The sequence below is a fragment of the Phyllostomus discolor genome, chromosome 11 (genome assembly GCF_004126475.2).
Source record: "Phyllostomus discolor isolate MPI-MPIP mPhyDis1 chromosome 11, mPhyDis1.pri.v3, whole genome shotgun sequence".
In the NCBI taxonomy this organism is placed as follows: Eukaryota; Metazoa; Chordata; class Mammalia; order Chiroptera; family Phyllostomidae; genus Phyllostomus; species Phyllostomus discolor.
The window spans coordinates 92,395,290-92,412,252 of record NC_040913.2 but is presented as its reverse complement, the minus strand read 5'-3'; the positions used below and the strand labels follow the sequence as shown (position 1 = coordinate 92,412,252).

At 43.2% G+C, this 16,963-nt stretch overlaps 1 long non-coding RNA gene across 1 annotated transcript; it reads left to right on the top strand.

Moving 5' to 3' along the window:
* Nucleotides 1–745: 745 nt before the first annotated feature.
* Nucleotides 746–16,200, top strand: LOC118497305. Its single transcript, XR_004899829.1, has 3 exons — nt 746–879; nt 8,678–8,682; nt 16,190–16,200. It is a non-coding gene; the product is annotated as an uncharacterized LOC118497305 (long non-coding RNA).
* Nucleotides 16,201–16,963: the final 763 nt, after the last annotated feature.

Here is a 16,963-nt window from a genome sequence, read left to right as displayed (position 1 = left end):
TAAGTTCACACAATTCCCCTCTGCATTTCACTTATTGAATGGCTCCAGAGATGAATAAGTTTCCACAATTTGTTTCTTTCTTTCTTGCTGGAGCAAAGGTGAAAGGAGAGTTTTGAATCTTTGCATCAGCATTTGAATTTTTCACTAAATAGGGACCTATTTTAGTTTGGTGATATACACTTAAAAATAGAGTAAGTGTGGTAATTTGTTTAGATAAGTCACACTTAATTCTACAAAGTAGCTCTGAGGGAGTCACTTCCTTGACTCTAGCAAAATAATAATAGTGTAATAATAATATTAATAGAACAAAGTGTATAGAGTGAAAGCTATTGTCCACATTCGTACCTCCTATGCTTGTACCCTGAAAGCAATAATTTTTATTGACTCCCTAAATATTATGATTTATTCCCACCTCTTCCTCTACCACATGTGGCTCTCTCCTGAACACCCACTGAGCAATAGTTTCCTGCACCCTTCACAGGCTGTCTGCTGCTGTCCTTCCAGGTAGGAACACCTAAGAGCAGCTGCCCATCAGCACATAATTAGGGTTTGGGGCAGGTCACGTCAGAGTCAGCACAGAAAGCATTGAGTGAGGTCAGCATGCATTATGATTCCTCTAGACAGGGGTCAGTTTGGTGCAGAGGTGGGGGTGAGTCAGACTTGAGTGATGTCACCCCCAAGAGAAGGTGAGAAGTGGGCACTGTAGACACTCCCTCCAAAGGGTGTTGCTCAAACAACTAGCAAGGACAAGAGGCAGGTGAGACCAGCATCTCTCTGCTCCCCCTGCCATCTCTGTTGTCTTCCTTCTGGTGTGTGGTCCCCTGTTCTGTGTCCCATGGTCGGTCGTCTTCCTGCACACATACATTCAAAAGGACTGCTGTGCTAGACCCCTGACCTGCCTCAAGTTGTGTCCCCCTGGAGAGACACACTGTGCCTGACTCCTCATTGCCACCAAATGGGTCCCAATGAATGAAGCCATGTTTTCCTGAAGGACCAGTTCATAGATAAAGTGAGTCAAGTCCACTCCCATAGAGGTTTTATAGCCAAAGGGAGAATTGGAGGTTGACCCACAGGAACCAAAAAGAAGGGAGGACTTGGGCAGCCTAAAGGAAGGAGGGGTCCCTTCCTGTGTGGAGCATGGGTCCGGTCCCTGAGGAGCGGGTACTCTGTGGGGACTGGGTGAAGGAGGCACTTGTCAGTGCGGTGACATGAGGCAGGTGAGGGGTCACAGGGCAAGAGCCAAGTGTACATACTAAGAAAGCACAGGGGTCACTGGGGAGCTCAGGTGACCCAAAGGGGCCCCTGAACCAGAAAAACAGAGGAAGACAGCAGCGTGGGGTCCCTGAAGGTCAGTAGGGGAGCTTCCAAGGGGCCCTCCAGGGATTTGGCGATCCACCCTGGTTATCTATCTCTGCATAGTCACCAGAATGACAAAAGGGCAAGATTCTTGGTTTTTGAACCAAGTGGTTCTATTTTATTCAAATTCCATGTCTTTGCAAAGGGCACATTTCTGACTTCTCTGTGACAACTGGTTCTCAGTTTTCAAATTACTTTCGTACACAGCATTTCATTGTTGGCCAGAGACAGTAGCCTATTGATCTTGTATTTGCAGGACAACGGACATTCCAGCATACACCTCTTCTCAACAGGCATGTTATAGGATCCAAATCCTGAGAAAAACCTACAAGGAAAATAAAAAGGGGCAAAGAATGTCAGAAATCAAAGCACCGTTTTCAAAAGCAATCTGTGTCTGTGTGTACTTGAGAGAACCCTCAAGGTGGTGGTGACTGCATTATGATAAAAGAGATGAGTCTGTAAAGTTAGGATCCCCTTTCCAGACAGATGAGAACTGCTGAGCCTCAAGAGGTTCCTTTTGTTTCTAGAACCAGCTGCTTAAAGTCTCTGAGCTGGGGGCCTAGGGACGGGTGGGACTAGACAGAGCTTGTGCCCGTTGAGGACCTCCAACAGAGAGTCACCAGGAAGCCCTGCAAGGTCAGGTTCGCACTCAGCCCAGTGGTTTCAGAATCAGAAACAGCCAGCAGGTGTCTATTTTTAACCTTTGTTTTCCAAATCATTTCCTCAGCCAAGTATTGGAGCTGAGATAGAGCTTAGGTGGAGAGATTGTTGAAGGAGAACCTAATGACTAAGTAAGTGACCATTGAAACTAAAGATCGCTTCTAGGACTCCTTCTGTAGTAGTGTTTCTCATCTCTGGGAAGTATGTGAGACCTCACACTTCCTCGATCCTCTCTTCCTGGCCTTTTCAGTCTTTCTGCCTTCCTTCCCCTCTTCCTGCTCTTCCCTCCTCCCTCCTTGATACTGCTCTGTGTTGGAATACAGCCATGGAGACAATGAATAAAATGACAACTTTCGAACATAGTGTGCCTAGAAGACAAAAGACAGAGAACAGAGTGATGTGGGTGGGGAGACAGAGGAAGACAGGGGAGAGAGAGAAGGTGAAGGAGAGAGATCAGGGCACAGAGAGGGACTGCCCTGCCCTTCCAACCTGTGAGGCCCCCTGGCTCTGCCCCGCTCACCTGGCACAGACAGCAGGAACACAAAGAAGAATGCAAGCAGAAGGTGGTGGATCCTCATGCTGGCGGCTGGGAAGCTGAGCAGCTGAGTGGAGGGGAAGTGAAGCCTTGCCCTTATATAAGGCTCCAGGTTCCTGCAGAGTTCAGCAGGGGCTGTAACTTGGGTTACTTCAGAGTTACTAAATTGTCCATTTCTCCTGTTCCTCATGAGCAAGTCCTCCAGCATACCTACTCCTCTGTATGCAAAATGGGAAGGGGAAACTCTGGGAGAACCTTCAGTTGGGGCAAGGACAGAAGCAGGGCAGGGCTGTCTCCATGCCAGAATAAACTTTCTGGAGTTCATCTGCTTGCCTCGTGCAACTTTGAATCTGTCAGTGCTGTGTTTCCTGTACAGTCTCAGGTCACACTAGGAACCAGGTCTTTCTACAGGAATTGTGAGGGACAAGAGACAGGTGGGCCTGAGCCTCCATAGGTTACCAAGGATGGTGACAGTGGTGTGGAAAATCTCAAAAACTGACCAACATCCCTGGTAGCAGGTGATGAGAAAGTACATGGTTTGTTTGTCTTCCTCTTAGGAAAAATGGAGGGTGAAATGTTGACCAACCTGTGTCCCCTGAGTCTCTGTATCAAAAGCAAGGGCAGCCCTTGCAGCTTAGGGTCACTCAGATACTCCGGAGACATGCAGCTGTACCTGACAACTGTGCTGGAGAGCCAGTGATTTGTCCTCTCCTCAGACATGTCAAGGCTGGGCTCTCCCTGCCATTTGGGTCCATTGGGGACTCTCTGAGGGAATGGCAGGAGCTCCTCACCCTATGTGTGTTGGATGGCACCCGGTTCTGAATGCACCCATGACCTCAGGCTATGCGAGGTCTTGGGGTGCCACCCAAAACCTCCCTGTTGCTCTGAGACCCAGCCTAGTAAACGGTGGCCCCAGGACAGGGACAGCCCGAAGCCCCACACTAAGGGGTAGTGTGTCAGAGACCAAGGAAGGCACATCCATCCCGACTCCTTCCATTTCAGTCGGAGGATGTTTGAGAGAGAGAAACATCTACTCACATAGATTATAATCCTGTGTAGAGAATGTATCAATGCATTTGTTTCAGATGTGGTGGTGAAAAAATCCATAATCCAGGGTCATTTTAGACCAGTGCCCTAAGGAGACGCTGGAGAGAGATGTGGAATGTGTTCACGGTCCACTCTGGGTGCTCATTAAGATGTGGACTTCTGAGGGCCCAAGTGAAGGGCTGGGTGGAGGTGCGCTCACAGGAAGCTGTGGGTTCCATCAGGTGTCAGGGTGGGGGTGGCCTTCACAGGGGAGTTTCTGATGGGCCCTGGAGAATGGTGCAGCCAGACATGGAAGGATGTTGTGAAGGAGACCCTATCACTGGCATGCCACATCTCTCTTGTCACTTTCTTCCCCTCCTGGTGACCAGGTTGGCTCTGGAACCAGGTCTCCGACATCCTGACCTTAACCCTGTGTCTTCCAGGCCAGGGAGCCTGTGGCAAACCTGGGTGTGCTAGGGGGTCTCTGTGCACTCTATCTGGACTCATCAGGTTTCCAAAATATTTCTCTGGTCTGGTGAAAGGACTCGGCCAATATTGTGCGTGTCACCCTGGTGATTTCATGCTTTGTCTCTGAAGAGTGAGGACGATCCCCTTGCAAGTCCCAGTGCCATTTACAGACACCAAATAATGACATTCATTTTTGCAAAGTGAGACTGAGTGTCATTTACCATCCAGGGAACAGTGTCATTCCCCAGGGGTTCCAGGAATGAGCTTCACAGCTGTGGGTTTCATTCCTCCTCCGTTTTCCATCTGGACCCACAGGGGAGGAGGCTGTGTCCTGTTGCATTGCTTTTTTATTTATTTATTTATTTATTTATTTATTTTATTTTAATCATTGTTCAAGTACAGTTTCCCCCCCCCTACTCCCATTCCAGCCCACCCACCCAACCCTCCCCCCTTCCCCCCATTACCCCCCACCCCTAGTTTTTGTCCATGTGTCCTCCAAATTTGTTCCGGTAATCTCTACCCATTCCCCCCTGAAATTCCCTCTTCTCTCCCCTCCGGCCACTGTCAGACTATCCCCTATTTCAGTGTCTTAGGTTATATTTTGCTAGTTTTTTGTTTTGTTTTGTTTTGTTTTGTTGTTTAGATTCCTGTTAAAGGTGAGATCATGTGGTCTTTGTCTCTCACTGCCTGGCTTGTTTCACTTATCATAATGCTTTCCAGCTCCATCCACGCTGTCGCAAAGGGTAGGAGCTCCTTCTTTCTTTCTGCTGCATAGAATTCCATTGTGTAAATGTACATAGATTTTTGATCCATTCATTTACTGATGGGCATCTTGGTTGCTTCCAGCACTTGGCTATTGTAAATTGTGCTGCTATGAACATCGGGGTGCAAAGGTTCTTTTGTATTGGTGTTTTAGTGTTCTTAGGATAGAGTCCCAGCAATGGAATTGCTGGGTCAAAAGGCAGATCCATTTTTAGTTTTCTGAGGAAGTTCAAAACTGCTTTCCATAGTGGTTGTACCAGTCTGCATTCCCACCAACAGTGCACTAGGGACCCCCTTTCTCCACATCCTCTCCAACACTTGTTGTTTGTTGCTTTGTTTATGATGGCCATTCTGACTGGTGTGAAGTGGTATCTCATTGTGGTTTTAATCTGCATCTCTCTGATGGCTAGCGATATTGAGCATCGCTTCATGTGTCTTTGGATTTTCTGTATGTCCTCCTTGGAGAAGTGTCTCTTCAAGTCCTTTGCCCATTTTTTAATTGGGTTACTTGTCTTCTTAGAGTGGAGTCGTGTAAGTTCTTTATATATTTTGGTGATTAAACCCTTGTCTGAGGTATCATTGGCAAATATGTTTTCCCATACAGTTGGTTCTCTTTTTATTTTGATACTGTTTTCCTTAGCTGTGCAAAAGCTTTTAATCTTGATGAGGCCCCATTTGTTTATTCTTTCCTTTATGTCCCTTGCTCTAGGAGATAAGTCACTAAAAAAGTTTCTGCGTGAAATATCTGAGATTTTCCTACCTACGTTCTCTTCTAGGACTTTAATGGTGTCACGCTTTATATTTAAGTCTTTTATCCACCTTGAATCTATTTTTGTGTAAGGTGTAAGTTGGTGCTCGAGTTTCATTTTTTTGCACGTAGCTGTCCAGTTCTCCCAACACCATTTGTTGAAGAGGCTATTTTTATTCCAATTTATGTTGGTGCTTCCTTTGTCCAATATTAATTGACCGTAGAGGCTTGGGTTTATTTCTGGGCTCTCTGTTCTGTTCCATTGGTCTATGTGCCTGTTTTTATGCCAGTACCAGGCTGTTTTGATTACAGTGGCCTTGTAGTATAGTTTAGTGTCAGGTATTGTGATTCCTCCTACTTTACTCTTCTTTCTCAAAATTGCAGCAGCTATTCGGGGTCGTTTATGGTTCCATATAAATTGTTGAAGTGTTTGTTCTATGTCTGTGAAATATGCCATTGGTACTTTAATAGGTATTGCATTGAATGTGTAAATTGCTTTTGGTAGTATGGACATTTTAATGATATTAATTCTTCCAATCCATGAACACAGTATATGTTTCCATTTGTTTGTGTCTTCCTTGATTTCTCTCCTCAGTGTTATGTAGTTTTCTGAATACAGGTCTTTTACCTCTTTGGTTAGGTTTATTCCTAGGTATTTTATTTTTCTTTTTGCTATTTCAAATGGGATTTTTTTCTTGATTTCTGCTTCTGCTGTTTCATTGTTGGTGTACAGAAATGCCCTTGATTTCTGGATATTGACTTTGTATCCTGCTGTTTTGCCAAATTCATTTATTAGGTCAAGCAGTTTTTTGGTGGAGTCTATAGGATTTTCTATGTACACTATCATGTCATCTGCAAACAGTGACAGTTTTGTTTCCTCCTTTCCGATTTGGATTCCTTTTATTTCTTTTTCTTGTCTGATTGCTGTGGCTAGAACTTCCAGTACTATATTGAATAGAAGTGGTGAAAGTGGACATCCTTGTCTTGTTCCTGTTCTTAGTGGAAAAGATTTTAATTTTTGCCCATTGAGTATAATGTTGGCTGTAGGTTTCTCATATATGGCCTTCATTATGTTGAGGAATGCTCCCTCTATTCCCACTTTACTGAGTGTTTTTATCATAAATGGGTGCTGTACCTTATCAAATGCTTTTTCTGCATCTATTGATATGATCATGTGGTTTTTGTCTTTGCTTTTGTTTATGTGATGTATTACATTTACTGATTTGCGTATATTGTACCATCCTTGCATACCTGGAATGAATCCCACTTGGTCATGGTGTATGATCTTCTTAATGTACTGTTGGATGCGGTTTGCCAGTATCTTGTTGAGGATTTTAGCGTCAATGTTCATCAGCGATATTGGCCTGTAGTTTTCTTTCTTTCTTGTGTCTTTATCTGGTTTTGGAATTAAGATGATGTTGGCCTCATAAAAAGAGTTTGGGAGTCTTCCATCTTTTTGGATTTTTTGAAATAGTTTGTGAAGGATAGGTGTTAGTTCTTCCTTAAATGCTTTGTAGAATTCTCCTGTGAAACCATCTGGTCCAGGGCTTTTGTGTGTTGGGAGTTTTTTGATTACTGCTTCAATTTCTTTTGCTGTTATTGGTTTGTTCAGGCTTTCTGCTTCCATTTTATTGAGTTTTGGAAGGTTATATTTTTCTAGAAATTTGCCCATTTCATGTAGGTTTTCAAATTTCTTGGCATACAGCTCTTTGTAGTAATTTGTTACAATCCTTTGTATTTCTGTGGTATCTGTTGTACTCTCCTCTTTCATTTCTGATTGTGTTTATTTGGGTTTTCTCTCTTTTTTTCTTGATGAGTCTGCTTAAAGGCTTGTTGATTTTGTTTATCTTTTCAAAGAACCAACTCTTGGATTCATTGATCTTTAGAATTGTGCTTTTAGTCTCTATGTCATTTAATTCTGCTCTGATCTTGGTTATTTCCTTCCTTCTGCTTGCTCTGGGCTGTCTTGTTGTTGTTCCTCGAGTTCTTGTAGACGTAGGGTTAGGTTGTTTGTTTGAAATGTTTCTAACTTTTTTAGGTGGGCCTGTATCACTATGATCTTCCCTCTCAGGACTGCCTTGGCTGTGTCCCATAAGTTTTGGGTTGTTGTGAGTTCGTTTTCATTTGTTTCCAAAAACCGTTTGATTTCTTCCCTAATATCATTCTTGACCCATTCATTGTTTAATAGCATGCTGTTTAATCTCCATGAATTTGAATGTTTTGGGTTTTTTTCCTTGGGGTTGGTTTCTAGTTTCAGTCCCTTGTGATCCGAGAAATTGCTTGGTATGATTTCAATTTTTTTGAAATTGTTGAGGCTTGTTTTGTGTCCTATCATGTGGTCAATCTTTGAAAATGTTCCATGTACATTTGAAAAAAATGTGTATTTAGCTTCTTTGGGATGGAGGGTTCTGTAAATATCAGTAAAGCCCAGTTCGTCTAGGGTATTGTTCAATGCCACAATATCTTTGTTGATATTTTGTTTGGAAGATCTGTCCATTTTTGATAGTGGGGTGTTAAAATCCCCCACAATAATTGTGTTGCTGTCCATATCTTTCTTGAAGTCCTCTAAGATTTTCTTTATGTATTTGGGTGCTCCTATGTTGGGTGCATATATATTTACAATATTTATGTCTTCTTGGTGAATTCTTCCCTTGAGTATTATGAAATGACCTTCTGGGTCTCTCTTTATCGTCCTTCTTTGGAAGTCTATTTTGTCAGATATGAGTATTGCTACCCCGGCTTTTTTTTCCTGTCCATTTGCTTGGAAAATTTGTTTCCAGCCCTTCACTTTCAACCTGTGCAGATCTTTTATCCTGAGGTGGGTCTCTTGTAGACAGCATATGTGTGGGTCATGTTTTCTTATCCAATCAGCTATTCTATGTCTTTTGATTGGAGTGTTTAATCCATTTACGTTTAAGGTTATTATTGATAGGTACTTATTCATTGCCTTTTATGTACGTGTGATCCTCTCTCACTCTCTCTTTTCCTTTCTTTCCTTAAAGCTGTCCCTTCAGCATCTCTTGCAGAGCTGGTTTAGTGGAGGTGTATTCTTTTAGACTTCTTTTGTCTGAGAAGCTTCTTATTTGGCCTTCTATCTTAATTGAGAGCCTTGCTGGGTAAAGTAGTCGTGGTTGCAGGCCTCTGGTTCTCATTACTTGGATTATTTCTTGCCATTCTCTTCTGGCTTGGAGTGTTTCCATTGAGAAGTCAGCTGTTAGCCTTATTGGGGCCCCCTTGTATGTTACTTCCTGTTTCTCCCTTGCTGCCTTTAAGATTCTCTCTTTGTCTTGAAATTTTGCCATTTTAATTATGATGTGTCTTGAGGTGGGCCTCTTTGGGTTCCTCTTGATTGGGACTCTCTGTGTTTCCTGGATTTGTGTGACTTTTTGTCTCATCAAATCAGGGAAGTTTTCCATCATCACTTGTTCAACTAGGTTTTCTATCCCTTGTTCTTCTTCTTCTCCTTCTGGTATCCCTATTATACGGATATTATTACGTTTCATATTGTCTTGCATTTCTCTCAATCTCTCTTCATTTTTTCTGAGCCTCTTTTCCTTTTCTTGCTCTTTCTGGGTGTTTTCTTCTACTTTGTCCTCTAGCTCGCTGATCCGATCTTCTGCTTCATCGATCCTGCTTTTCATTCCTTCTACTGTGTTCTTCAGTTCAGAGATTGTATTCTTCATTTCCTCTTGGCCCTTGTTGAGAGTTTCTATTTCCTTTTTTATGCTGATGTAGTTTTCATTGAGTTCATTGTAGCTTCCCTGTAGTTTCTTGTAGCTCATTGTGAGCTCATTGAGCTTCCTGACAATCACTGCTTTGAATTCAATATCTGATAGTTGAATTGCCTCTGTTTCACTTAGCATTCTTTTTGAGGCTTCCTCCTTTCCTTTCATTTGGGGATTATTTCTTTGTCTTCCCATTGTTTGTGAGACTCTTCTTGTTCGCCTCAGCTTCTCATATTGATCTGTTCTGGCTCCCTGGGTTTATGATGTGAACTTCTTTAGTAGAATAGCAGTGAATTTCAGTGGTGCTGTTTCCTTGACCCCCCAAGCTCGCTGGTCTTGGGCTGTCATTTAAGTTGGCTTTGTGTTTGCCTTTGGGTTTTCATTGTTGTTGAGTCTTTCTTTGGTGGTTCCTTCCTGCCAGCTGGTTAAATGTGGGTCACTCTGTCCACTACCTTCTGTATTTTGTCGCGCTGGTGAGGGCAGGTTGTGTTGAAGCTGGTTCTTCTGTGTGTACAAGGTTTAAAGAAATCTTGTTCAGTTGTTTGTATTGGGTACTGTCTCTACTGTTTAGTTGTATTTCCAGATAAGTCCTGGATTGAGGTTTGTGTGGTTACTACTCCCTCCTTCACCTTCTTCTGCTGTTCTCTGTTAGTGGTTCCTTTGTTGTTGGGTTTCCTCTTCCAGTGGGTATCCTGGTGTTCACCTCCTCCACCTATTCTTTTTTGTCATCAGTTGGAGCGGAAGGCAAAATGGTTTAAGACAGCAACAGAGAATTCTATGCTATTTACAGTAGTAGCAAGTAGGGAAGATATAGGAGATCCTTTCACTATGTATAGTGTTAACCATGGTCTTCCACCCAGCTAGCTGATTTTTAGAAAGGATGGAAAGAAGATAAGACTCTTGTTGGGGGAGGAAGGATTGTGAGTTGGATCTATAAAGCAGAGAAGTTGTGGGCGGTCAGATTCTGGGGTAAGGTGAGAGTGAAGGATAGTAAATAGGTGTAGTGTGTGAGAGAATAGAGTTAACCACTACAGTAATAGAGTTCAGGAAACTTTGAAATGGGCTAAGATCTGGGGGGGGGAGTGTTGTGAAGTAATTACAATTGCATGGAACAGCAGTTATTTACAATAATATTATGGCAACATTCATATGGCAGAGTCTATGAAATCTAGATAACAAGGATAGGGAGTACAGAACATCGAGTAGTATGCTGATGGGACCCAGGTGAATTAATGGACAGTAGATTAGTAATACAGTATAGAAAGAGATATCAGGGGAAAGCTGTCAGGTCATACAATAAAACCAGCCTAGCAAAGCAGGCTATACAAAAATAAGAGGGATATAAAAATACTGTTAAAAAAAAGATGTAGGAACACTGGAAAAATAATAATAATACAAATATGCAATAACTTGCAGGTTCTCTGTAATAGCAGAGTGACATTTATCTCACTGTCCCAGCTGTTGTGATGCCCCTTCTTTGGGTTCAACTTTGGTCTTTTCACCGATCCAGGATTTTGTCTCACTTGTAGGTATTTAGGAAAAAATTTAAAAAAGTAAAAAATAGAAAAGGCAGACGAAGGCAGGAAGAAGAGATAAAATTGGAGGACAGGAAGGAGGAAGGAATAAAACAAGATCAGGTAAGAGAGGAAAAAGAAGTCAAAAGAGAATAAAAACAATAAAACTTAAAAAATTAAAAATTGTTAAAAAAATAGAATCAAATTAAAAAGTCTCTTGATTTCAAAGTGGCCAAACCGGTTTTTCTGCTCTTGCTGGTTGAGGCAGGCTGAAGGATGATTTGTTTGGCTTTTCTTCCTTGGGCCCTGGAGATGGTACTGGCTCTTCAGCTTTGGGCCCTGGGTGTGAGAATCAGGTCTTTCCCCAGGGTTACTGCTGTGGGCTGGTGTGCGGGGATGCTCCCCCCGCAGGCGCCGCCCCCGCGCCGACGCTCCCGTGAGCGGGCGCGGGCGCGGCCGGTCCGCTGCCTGCGCTCTCACAGCTGGGGAGCAGACAGGCCAGAGCCACTGATCACTTCAGGAGAATTCCCCAAACAGTGTCTGTGTTCTTTCACTCCTTCCTCTTGAGAAATTCCTCCCGATCGAGCCCGCCACTCCCCACAGTGGCCTGGCTTCTCTCACCGCCAAAGCTCGAGCCAGAATGGTGACCCTGGGAGTCCGGGTCCCCTGCGCGACTCGGCTCTGGTGTCCACCGCCTCCAAAGCTGCTCGCCACCCCGGTGTGTTTGCCCTGTGCACTGCTTTAAGGAAGCTTCCTTGGGGAAATTCCACGCCCTGCTGAGGGCCTTGGAGGAAGCTGAAGGGACTGAGAGGTTTTCAGGCTTTTCATGCTTGGTGTCAGTTCCGACCCCTACTGCCTACAGTTTCCAGTATCAAAGGAATACTGGTATACTGATATTTAGAAGTTCAGCATGGAACAGGTGGATTGCAGGATTCTCCTGCTACCATTTTCCAATGCCAGAGAGCCAGCAGGAGCATTTTAAAGGAATTTTTATTGAGATACCCTTGGCATATCACAGTGGATGAGTCCCAGGTTCCATTATAAAGATTTCCTATTTTTATCTTTTGTAAAATGATTTTCCCAGAAAGTCTAGTGGACATGAACTACCAGATTATAGGTTTTTCCTTACAATAAGGACTTGCCTGTTCCACTCTCTAAGGAGGTTTCAGATACACACACCAGATTATTAACTGTACTCACCATGCTGTGCCCTGCATCCCTGGGATTGTTGCCCTCATAACTGCTAGTTTGTTGGGTCTCAGATGACCCCCACCCCCACTTCCCCAGGAGACCACCAGTCTGTTCTGTGGATCTGAGTCAGTTTTTTAGGATTCCACACACAAGGAGGTTAGATAGTGGTTTTCCTTCTCTGCCTGCCTTACACCACTTAGCACAAGGCCCTCGAGTTTCCTGGATGGTGTTGCAAAGGGCAAGGTTTCCTTTTTCCTGGTTGAGTTATGTTCCTTGGCACATATTCCTGTGTTTCTTCACTCATCCATCCGTGGTGGAAACCTCGGTGGGTCCTGTGTGCCGCAGGGGGCACAGGGGGCAGATACCTTTCCTGGGCAGTGTTCTCATCCCTCCAGACAAGAGTGTTCTTCTGTACTTTTACCCCACTTAGACCCGCGCCCCCATGTACATGTCACATGATCTGTATTCACCTGTCTGTCAGTGAGCATGAAGGCTTTTTTCGAATCATAGCTACTGTGAATATTCCTCTAGGGACCAGGGGAGTACAGATATCTTTCTGAGGGCCCTGCTTTCTTTGCTTTAGGTGCACATTTGGAAGGGGATTGTTGGATCGTGTGGTAGTTGTATTTTTAGGTTTTGGGGGGACGGCCATATTGTTGTCCACAGTGGCTGTGCCTATTTACAGTCCCTCCAAACATGCAAAAGGTGCCCTTTTCTCCCCATGTTTGATCTTCTTATTTCCTTAGTAACTATGCTAACAGTTAGGAGGTGATACTGAGGTTTTGATTTGCATTGCTTTGGTGATTAATAATGTTGACCATCTTTGCACACACCTGTCAGCCCCGACCGGTAAAGGAAACCACCAACACTGTGAACAGGTGTTGCGTTCACTTGATGTTCACCGTGAGGCAGTTAGGGAATGGGAGATGTATTTGCAAACCCTGTATCTGACAAGGGGTTAATATCTGAAATAGAAAGATCTCATCAAACTCAGTAACAACAACAACAAAGAACCCCTGATAAACTTGCAGAGGACCTGAGGAGCATTTTGCCAAAGACATACACGTGGTCACTGGACTGTTGATAGGGAGTGCCCTGAGTTTGTAGTTGCTCCTGGTGGTACACCTCAAACTCCTTTAAAGACAGAGCGTGACCTGACCTTGCATGATGTCAGGAGTGAGGGTGCAGATGACTGCCACCTGGTGGCAGCTCTCTGTCCGTGTCCCCTGAGATGCAGAGCTGTGGTCCTGCTTCCCTGAAGCTTGGGCTACAGCTGAGGCCTCCTTTGAGTTCTGCCTTTGTCCTCAGTGACCCAGTGAGAGCACTCGCGGTGGCATCATCCTCTCCAGGACCCAGCGTTGGCTTTTCCTTCCCTGCTGTGTGTGCCTTGTCTTTCCTTTCCCGTGTTTCCTGTGGGTTTATCTCCTTCCATGCTGGCTTATTGGTGGTAGAAAGTCAGCCTGTTGATTTGGGAGCATTTCTCACTTCTACCAAACAAGCATTCAATGTTATACATCTCTCTCTGAGCGCTACTTATGTGGCTTGGCTACAGTTTTGTATGTTGTGTTTTTATTTCTGATTTGTTAAACATATTTTCTAATTTGTTCTGTGATTTGTCCCTGAGCCATTGGAAATATGCTGGTTAATTTCTGCAAAGTTGGAGGCTTTCCAGATATTTTTCTCTTATTGATATCTTTTCAATTCTGCTGGAGATACTGACATACACTGGATGATTTTAAATTGCTTTGATCTTTGAGACTGGTTTTGTAGCTCAGTGCCGGCTGTATTGTGTGACATTTTAGTGTATTCTGCTCTTATTGGGTGAAGTATCTAATAAATTTCCACTGGGTCACAGTGGCTGACAGGGTGGTTCAAGTCTTGTACATCTTTACTGATACACTGATGTGTTGTCTGCCTCATTTTTCCTTGCAGGCAGATAAATGTTGAAATATCCACTTATGATTATTAATTTGTTGTCTCATTTCTGTCAGTGTTTCTTTAAAATGTTTGCAATTCCGTTATTAGGTACATTCTGAGTTAGTATTAGTGTGTGTTCCTGGTGAATGAATGAACCACTTTAAGACTGGAAACTGCTCCCCGCCCTCCACCTGTTTAGTTCTGGTAATGCTTTTTCCCAAAATCTATGACATGATTTATAGTCAGTTAGCAAACTATAGAGCCTATTTTCTTTCTTTGGATTGATATTTCCAAAGCGTATCAATTTCTATACTTTCACCTTTAATCTATATCTTTATGTTTGATATCTCCAGTGATTTTTAAAAAATAGATAATGTTCATCTGGGTCTCACCTTGATGGTCTTTACAATCTTTCCCTTTAAGATTGAGTGCCTAGGCCCTTAGCAGCTGAATTCATTTCTCCATGTACAGCCACATTCCACCTGGTTTATTTTTTCTTCTGCCTAAAGAAATAATATTCTTCTTCTCCTTCTTCTCTTCCTTCTTTTTCCTCCTCCTCTTCCCATTCTTCTTCTTCTTCTCCTTCCTCTCCTTCCTTCTCCTCTTGGTTATCTTATCTTCCCCCTTTTCCTCTTTCTTCTTTTTCTCCTCCTCTTACTCCTGCATTTTTTAAAAATAGTGCCAGTTTTTGCTGGTGAGAATTTTTCTAAGATTTCTTTTTGCTGTTTAGAAATATATAGCTTCCATTAAGACTAAACTTGCATTTTCAGAGCAGTTTTAGGTTAAAAAGAAAATTGAGGGGAAGGTACACAGATCCCCAATGTATCTTCCACCCCTACCTGTACAGTTCTCATAGGCCCCCAGACATCAGGGACACTTATGAAATCCGACAACCCCGAACTGACACACCATCATCACCCAGAGTCCATTTTACCATTTTAAAAAATATTTTGTTTATTTGCTTTCAGAGAGAGAGGAAAGGAAGGAGAAAGAGTAGGAGAGAAACATCCATGTCTGGTTGCCTCTCATGTGCCCCTTACTGGGAAGTTGGCCCCCAATCCAGGCGAGTGCCCTGACGGGGCATCAAACCTGCGAGCTTTAGGTTCACAGGCTGATGTGTAATCCACTGAGACACATCAACCAGGGCTTACATGCAACTTAATAAATCAGCTTATTTTTTTTCTGGGAAAATGTTAATCTATCATCATTACTAGTGGTGGGCAACCTTGGGAAAACCTTTTTAATTTCTTCATGCTTCTCCTTCCTTATTTGTCAGGTGGAGTGTGTTGTGCATACTATGCTTCTCTCAGCTACCATGTTAATTGCTTGTTCCATATTTCAGTGCCTCAGTGGATTAAGAGACACTTTGTACCCCTCTACTCTGGGCTCCTAGGGCAGCCACTGGCTCATCCTACCAGTTGGATGTACAGTTTACCTGGTGCCATCTGGGTAAGACACACAAGGAGGAGGAAGAGAAGGGAGAGGAGCCTCATGGTTGGAAGTGAATTCTTGGGTTACAGGAAGAACTGGCAGTGTGTGGTGGTGGCTCCTTGTTCAGTGCACATCAGTGGAGGCAGGTGACCTGTGAAAGAGTTTGAAATGCTCAACCAGAGACAAGAAGCCTATCTTCCTAATGAAGGTGTTCAATTGAGTCTCGGCTGTAATTTGAGGAGGTTTCATGTATAGACACATGGGTACAGAGCCAAGTTTCTGCCTGACCAAAAGGAAGACCTTGAGAGTTAAGCCAGCATTTCCTCCTTGATTCTCACTTCTGCTTACGACTTGGAGGTTTGGTACTTTCTCTGCTTGAGAAGAATAATAATTTAAAAACTGAGTTGGTTCGACAAGTTATCTGGTCTTTCATTGATTTTTATGGCAGGTGTCTATACCCCTTTATGACAAGTTAGTTACTTGTTTATGAATATGAACAGCATCTCCCTTTTTAGGAGGTCAATAAGGAGGTGGAATTTTTTAAATGAAAATAATCTTTCCTTTTTTATTCAGAATTTTTTATTTTGGCTACCTATTTAAAAGAGCATGGATTCATCCTAGACAAGCTCTCACCATGGCAAACTCTCGCAGACATCACAAGCAGGTGAGATTTTGGAGACCACAATACTTCTACTTCTTTCTTGTTAATGTTTAAACAATTAAATTAATTCGGGTGTCATTGGTTAAGTAAGATTATTTCAACTTCAACTGTAGCATTCTGTAATAAATCATCAGTGTGTTACATTGTGTGCTCCCCACCCAGAGGGAAGTGCCCCTTGGTCACCACGTGTTTGAGCCCCTCTGCCCTCTTTAACCTCACCCAGCCCCCTGTTTCCCGCTGGTGCCCACCACACTGTAGCCTGTGTCTGTGACTCTGCTTGTTTGTTGCTTTATGTTTTGTATCCCACGTGTGAGTGACATCCTGTGGTTCTTGCCCTTTCCCACCTCAATTATTTCACTTAGCATGGTCCTCTCCGGATCCACCCCTGTCATCACAGTGACAGTATTTTTTAATACAGGGTTTATGTCAGTGCATTATTGTGATAAAGCCCAGAAGAATCCAAGGTGATGCACTGAAGTTCTCCCCCATCTCTGCCTCTCCATGTCAGTTCTACTTTACCTTGTTCATATGTCTCCCTTTTTCACTATGCCATGAATTTCTAAAATAACAAGTCCTGTTACTATCTTACATTCTCAACACCTTGAACAGGGTGCCTGGAATAGAGAAAGTAGTCAAACATATGTTTAAATGAATGAGTGCTAGTACAGCAGAACTGATTTGTGAGTGAGTCAAAAAATGGATGCATGGAGGATATAATCTGGGAGGGAAGGAAGGGAAAAAAGGAAGGAGGGAAGGAGGGAGGAAGGAAGAAAGCAAGGAAGAAAGGAAAAGAAGGGGTCAGATGTCAGATTTCCCTTTTTATTGAAAAACAGCCACTAATATTAGGGAGGAGAAAGGTACATTATGACTAAGATACAAACGTGGAAGATCTCATCACAGCCATGAAGTAAACAGTAACTTTTGAGGGAATGAAAAGAAAAGGAATTTCAGTTAATAGTTAATGAGCTT